This window comes from Anomaloglossus baeobatrachus, chromosome 2 (genome assembly GCF_048569485.1).
Source record: "Anomaloglossus baeobatrachus isolate aAnoBae1 chromosome 2, aAnoBae1.hap1, whole genome shotgun sequence".
NCBI classification, from domain to species: domain Eukaryota; kingdom Metazoa; phylum Chordata; class Amphibia; order Anura; family Aromobatidae; genus Anomaloglossus; species Anomaloglossus baeobatrachus.
Window position 1 is genome coordinate 475,764,842 of NC_134354.1, and position 7,570 is coordinate 475,772,411.

General features: G+C 43.1%; 1 protein-coding gene across 1 annotated transcript in view; it reads left to right on the plus strand.

The window, feature by feature from the left end:
* P2RX1 (purinergic receptor P2X 1) overlaps nucleotides 1-7,229 on the plus strand; it is a 178,538-nt gene extending 171,309 nt beyond the window's left edge. Inside the window, exon 13 of the mRNA XM_075336374.1 lies at nucleotides 2,666-7,229. The gene's annotated coding sequence lies outside the window, so the exon portion shown is untranslated. The remainder of the gene's footprint in view (nucleotides 1-2,665) is intronic.
* The last annotated feature ends 341 nt before the right edge of the window (nucleotides 7,230-7,570 follow it).

The following is a 7,570-nucleotide window of genomic DNA, read 5'->3' on the forward strand; positions in this document are numbered from 1 at the left end:
TAACGATGTTGTTCCTCGTTTCTGTGGCAGCACACATCGCTCCGTGTGACACCGCAGGAACAAGGAACCTCTCCTTACCTGCGTCCCGCCAGCAATGAGGAAGGAAGGAGGTGGGCAGGATGTTACGTCCCGCTCATCTCCGCCCCTCCGCTTCTTTTGGGCGCCCGCTTAGTGACGTCGCTGTGATGCTGAATGAACCGCCCCCTTAGAAAGGAGGCGGTTCGCCGGTCACAGCGACGTCACTAGGCAGGTATGTGTGATCACCACATATCGGCCGTACAATGGGGGCGGGTGCTATCGCGGTCGACATCGCCAGCAAATGCTAGCGATGTTGCAGCGTGTAAAGCACCCCTAAGGCACACTTCATAGTCCTCCACATAGAATAATGCATGCTTCATGGTCCTCCATATAATATAATGCACCCCTATAGTTGTACATATAGTATATTGCATACCTCATAGTCCTCCATATCGAATAATGCACACCCCATAGTCCTCCATATAATATAATGCACACCCCATAGTTCTACATATAAAATATTGCACACCTCATACTCCTCCATATAATATAATGCACACCCCATAGTCATCCATATAATATAATGCATACTCCATACTCCTCCATATAATATAATGCACACTACATAGTCCTCCTTATAGTATAATGCAGACCCTATAGTCCATTGGTGGTACCACTCTCTAGCAGTTCTTTGGATACTGAGCTCTTTATAACCCTACCCACCCTACTGATTTGCAGCTTTCTGTTCATATACAGTGTACACAGAAAATTGTCAATCAGTGGTGGGGGCAGAATTTTACAGAGCTCATGAATAGGCTGGACTACCTGACAGTCTTCTAGTGGTAATCTCCTGATGATAAAACAGTGATTTTATCAAAAATACACGAAGCAGGCCAGCAAGTGACAGATCACTGGAATCAGGGTCTCTACCTCTACATTATGCTGCTCTCAGCTTAAGTATCAAAAACCTAGTAACAGTTTATCTTTAACACATAGCCCCTTTGCGGTTCTACAGAGTATGGCTATAAATTTGGTTCATTAATCACAGGTACAATATACTGATCTGAATGATACATTCAGACATCCATGCGCATCGGTCCAATCTCAGACTGCAACGCAGAGACTGGCAGCGGCTCTCACGTCACTGCCTTATAGAAATATATGAAGCTGTCATGTTGTGTTCGAGAGATCTGGGGTCACTCCGTGTGTAGGGGTGGCGCCTGGCAGTAGTCGTGGGCAAGAGCCAGCCCCAGTTGGTGTGCAGTCTGCGCGACCGCCATCTCCACAGTGCAAAGGAATTGGTTTTGGTTACATGCGCTCAGAAACAATTCAGACTAAGAATCCAGTTTCTTAAAAAAGAATTCCTTACTTAAGGTCACACACAGTGTCTCTGGAACACATTCACTGTAGGCACGGTTCTTTAACATTGCAGATATAGTACAGTTTAGTTTAATATGAGGTTTTGCTGCAGACTGCTCCCTTGTACAGCCACTCTCAAACTTTCCTCCTCTCACTTTAACACCACGGTTGCATGCAATAAATTCAAAGAGTCCCTCATGGCTCTGACCTAATCCCACCCCCAGGGACTCATTCTGAAAAACAGTTCAGGGTACTGTCGCACACAGTTCAGTCACCGCTGTTCCTGTAATGATCAGTTTGCCCGAGTGTACTGTATGTTAAACTTCCATTAAGACTGGTACCGTAGGGTGTCAGTCGCAACCCGGAGGCACTACTGAAGGGTGGCTGTGACACACTAACAGTCCATAACTAGAGTCCTTCCTGTGTGTTTTAAGTCTCAGGTTGACCCAGAGAGTCTGGCTGAAATATAGATGCTGGCCCACTCCTCGCCAGACCTCCCACAGATGCAGCTTTACTCTTTTCCTTCTCCTCCACTACTGACTCAACATGGCTGCCGCCTATTCTTTAACCACTAAAACTCCACCCTTGAGAGGGTGTCTACCTAAGGCCTTAAAGGGAATCTGTCAGCAGGTTTTTGCTACCTCATCTGAGAGCAGCATTAGGCAAAGACATCCTAAATCTAATGATGTATCACTTAGTTTACTGGGTGCAACCGTACTGACATAATCAAAGATTTAATGTTTTACATGTAGCAGAGCTTAACAAACTCCCCCCACCCACACCAGGCTATCAGTGCACATTTCCATAGACAGAAGCTGCTAATCACAGAGGGGGGCAGAGTTGGACTTCAGCTCATGGCTCCACAGTCAGGCTAATGATAAAGAAAGGAATGTTAAACTAACATTGCATGTAAAGAAAAATACATTGAGATAAGAGACTCAAGGCTGTAATCTGAATATTAACCCTTACAGCTTTGTGTCTTCAGATTATATGGAAAAAGCTGCTGACAAATTCCCTTTAACAGTCTCCCTACCCTGATGAATCCAGGGAGCAGTCATTTACAAACTAGGCCCCTAGATGGCCACAGTCTACACTAACACACTATATCACGTTTACTTTACAAAACAGCGGATTGCAGGGTAGGTGCACCGGGCCTTACACGTGCATTGAGATCGGAGCTGTGTGCACAGATGCCTGAATAAGCACTAACCCAAAGTGAATAAACCCAAAAAACTTGAAGGTAACATAAAGTAATAATTTTTCTTGTATTTTTTTTTCTTTTTTTTAGAAATGCAACAATGAAAGTAACTATTAAAATACAGATTTGTTACTTGGACCTACAATCTGTGCTTTGTGCATCCTCACTATGGATTTTATGGACAATTGACAGAAGATGTCATCGATGACCAAACATTATATAATAATTTGTGATTATGCACCGTACATCCACAACCAAATGAGATGTGGCAATGATAACAACTGAATATTTATGAACAATCAAGGCTCACAATTCTAAAATGGGTGACCTCATGAAATCTTTAGAACTTTGCAGCTGGTAATAGAAATAAACCCATTATCCTGGTGTTGAGTATAGGAGATATTTGGAAAACATTTTCACTTTTTGATCATTTACACATTAAAATTTTATACAAAGCATATACTGTATCTGGAAATACACAGCCATAAAGAAATTAATATAAGGGAATATTTATTAAATAACTAGGGAACAGGGTAAACTGTTATAGAAGTAAGAAGAAAGATGCTGCTGTAAAGCTGAAGACAATCCAACGTGCTTGGCTTATTACCTTTTTGACTACTATATATACATTAATGTCACAGACTATTTTGCAGGAAAGGGTGAACTCAGATGGGGCTGTAGCTTTAAAGGTGCACCTCTCCACAGCTCATATTGCTCTTATGCTACGTACCGTATTTTTTGGATTATAAGATGCACTTTTCTCCCAAACATTTGCGAGGAAAATGAGAGGTGCGTCTTATAATCCAAATGCACCTTACCGGGAGATGGTGGAGAGGGGTAGCAGTAGTTAGGGGCAAAGCTGGAGGCTGCGGGCGCTGTGCTGGGGGCTGCTGTGCTGCAAGCAATAAGGCAGGGGCAGCCTGAAGATGTCGACGGTGTGGGCTTCAAATAATGGTGCCCAGAGTCGGCGTGTTTGGAGATGGAGCTCTCGGCCCAAGATCTCATCTGTACACACTCCGCCTCCGGCCCATTGATCTCCCAGCAGCGAACTTAAGGAAAATGACGCCCGGAGGTGGTGCATGCGCAGATAGGATCTCGGGTTGACATTGAGCCAATAGCTCAATCTGCACATGCGCTGACACCAGGCATCATTTCATAAAGCCCGCATCACCGTCATTGTCATCCAGTGTTATAATAAGTTTAAATTTACGGTATATTGATTCATGGAAAGTCTTCCCTTTCACTTGATGTCATGACCTAGATTAATTAAGCTGTACATGCACCCTAAAATATCTTCTGACATGTTATTGGGGTATGTCAAAAGATATCATCAGTGGAGACATAAGCAGACATAATTAAGATCATCAAGCTGAAGCCTCTTGCACTTATGTACAGCCTGTATATAGATACAGTACATATATAGGTACAGTACATATATAGATACAGTACATATATAGATACAGTGCATATTTAGATACAGTACAGGTGATCTATTCTACTGTATGTCCCTTCGATCAAAATTTAATGAAGGAGCAAAAGCCCTGAAACACTCTGATTTCAGCTGGGTCATTTTGCTTGGTGCAGAATTAAGCTACTATCAGTCTCTATGATGGAGAACACAGAAATACTTGGCTAAATATAATGTGAAAAGACATAAGGCCATATAAAGATCAGTAAAATCAAATGATATATATATATAATCAATGCCTATGTATATATTGGTACAGTCCTAACAGTTCCATGGGGTTATTACAATAAATATGTTCCTTTTTCACTTTAGCCACTTTGCTTTTCTACAATGCACCATGCAAAATATACAGTTTTTTGTAAATGGACACAGGTATATAAATAGAGTTTTATCATTAGTAAATGAAGGCACCACCATTGCTGGTCAATGTATTATTAAAGGCAATGTTAAATTATATATTTTCATTAGTACATTTATGCATTACAGTGATCTGTTCAATCATTATCAATGCTAGAAATGCTGGATTTATTTAGACTTTTTTAAAGTTATTGACATAGTTTTTTAATAGTAAAATCAATAGAAGATCTGTCCATTCATGGGGAAACAAAAAAAAATATGTTTAAACATCTAAAAGATGCACAAATAATACTTAACAGTAGGTACAATTTTGTCTAATAAACAGCACTTTAAAGTGTCAAAATGGCTCTAATAGACATACATAGGCGAAAAGAAACGTCAGCGAACCTCATCTACCAGTTAGGAGAGGTAGACTTATTTATCATATACCTTTGTATGGCTAGAAATAAGAGTTAAGGGTACTTTACACGCTGCGACATCACCTGCCCCCGTTGTACGTGCGACATTTGGTGATCGCTGCCGTAGTGAACATTATCGCTACGGCAGCGTCACACGCACATACCTGTGCAGCGACGTCGCTGTGACCGCCGAACAATCCCTCCTTTAAGGGGGAGGTGTGTTCGGCGTCACTGCAACGTCCCTAAGCGGCCATCCAATAGAAGCGGAGGGGCGAAGATGAGCGGGACGTAACATCCCGCCCACCTCCTTCCTTCCGCATTGCCGGTGGATGCAGGTAAGGAGATGTTCGTTGTTCCTGCAGTGTCACACATAGCGATGTGTGCTGCCCCAGGAACGACAATCAACATCGTACCTGCAGCAGCAACGATATTAAGGAAAGGAGCGACGTGTCAACGATCACCGTTTTTGGGCGACTTTGCGATCGTTGATCGTCGCTCCTTGGTGTCACACGCTGCGATGTCGCTACCGGCGCCGGATGTGCGTCACTAACGACGTGACCCTGATGATATATCAGTAGCGATGTCGCAGCGTGTAAAGCACCCTTAAGGCTGGAGTCACACCGGCGTGTGACTCGCGTGAGGATTGCATTTAATCACCCGGACTGGCCCGCCGGCTCTCCTGACAGGAGCGAATCAGCTGCGTAGACATACATGCAGCTGATACGCTCCTTTCGGGAGAGCCAGCCGCCAGTCCGGACGATGCAATGCGATCCGTGTGCGAGTCAGGCCTTACTCTTATTTCTAGCCTTAATAGAAGATTTTCAATTCTTCATTTCTTGTTCAGAATGGAGAATGTTTACAAAGAGTGCGTCTTGATTTGAGTACCTGTCCTACGTTACGCACAGAACCCATTAATCTGAATTAGCAATCTGTAATGCTTCATTTCCCTTGTAGTGACACAGCAGGGAAATTGAGCACATACTTACAGGTTTCTACACAGCTGGTCACTGGTGGTCCTAGGCAGTGGGATACGTTTTATTGGACTTATTGAGGTTTGTCCAAGGTGGAAAACGCCTGTAAGGAGGACCTGTCATCTCTCCTGAAGTGTCTACAGACACTCTAAAGGAGGCTATCCCACTGACAGATTTCCTTTAAAGATACACTAAACTTTAGTCTAGCTTATTGACATTTCTTTCCTAAATCGATGCAATCAATTTCATGTCCATCATTAGCTATTTCAGACCGAGAAAATGCTGACAATAGAATTGCTACCAGGAATTGGATTAAACTGTCTATGCGGATGATCACGGCTTTCTTCTATTTACTTCCAATCATAACACGTCACTATATATCCCCGATCACATCACATTAGCACAGTCTACATGCACTGTACATGCATGTTCTTTAAGGAGAAACTCAAGGAGTTACTTGGAAGTACCATGTCTTAAAATGCATACACCAATTAGAAATGTGTCTTATTGCACTGAGAAGATAAATGCTGATCAGTTATTATGATATGATATAGTCGTAAAGAAGTTAGTAATATTGAGATCTATTGGTTCTGACTGAAGAAAGTTGTGTTATATTTGTACATAGTAAAATTTCCAATGGGAGTCGAGTAGTTTAAATACTATCAAACTTTCTGCTGTTGGCAATAAACCAGTCAAACAAGAACGTCTTAATGCCTCAGCACAACTCATATAATTAGTGGTTTCTAAAAATGCAAAACAAAATGCCATTTTTAATATTAATAATACTACAGTCTCAGAAGTATTCCCCCCTTCAAGAAAAGTGTCTCTAGTACTTAGTACAGGCGATTTTGACCTGTATGACTTGCTACAAACATGATGCACTGGCAGACACCAGCTTCTGGCAGCCTTCCGGAAGAATCTTTAGTCCACTCCTCATGGGCAGTGGTCTCCAGTACACCAATATTCTTAGTTGTCAAGAGAGTGGTCCAAAAAATTAAGAGAAGAGATCAATACATTGCATAAAGAATTAAAAGAATAGTAAAATATAGTAAAGGCACAGAGTTTCTCAGACATACAGTTGGAGTCATACTTCACAAGTTCAAAGTTAAAGGAATACTGGCTACATTAGCTCGATTCAGTGATACTCTGGGGCTGCTTTTCTTGCGCTGATTCTAGAAATTGCAGGTCAAGATGGATTTACGCAAGTATCAGGACAGTCTAGAAATAATATGAAGAGGAGACTGAAGCTTGCATATCATTGAATTTTTTAATAGAACAAGCATTCCTCAAAGTCCACCAAGTCTTAAGGGGGCTTTACACGCTACGACATCGCTAATGCAAACTCGTTGGGGTCACGGAATTGGTGACGCACATCTGGCCGCATTAGCGATGCCGTTGCGTGTGACACCTATGAGCGATTTTGCATCGTTGCAAAAACGTGCAAAATCGCTCATCGGTGACATGGGGGTCCATTCTCAAAAATCGTTACTGCAGCAGTAACAAGGTTGTTCCTCGTTCCTGCGGCAGCACACATCGCTCCGTGTGACACCGCAGGAAGCTCTCCTTACCTGCCTCCCGGCCGCTGTGTGGAAGGAAGGAGGTGGGCGGGATGTTACGTCCCGCTCATCTCCGCCCCTCCGCTTCTATTGGGCGGTGGTTCAGTGACGCAGCTGTGACATCGCTGTGACGCTGAACGAACCGCCTCCTTAGAAAGGAGGCGGTTCGCTGATCACAGCGACGTCGCCGGGCAGGTAAGTAGTGTGACGAGTCTGGGCGATGTTGTGCGGCACGGGCAGCGATT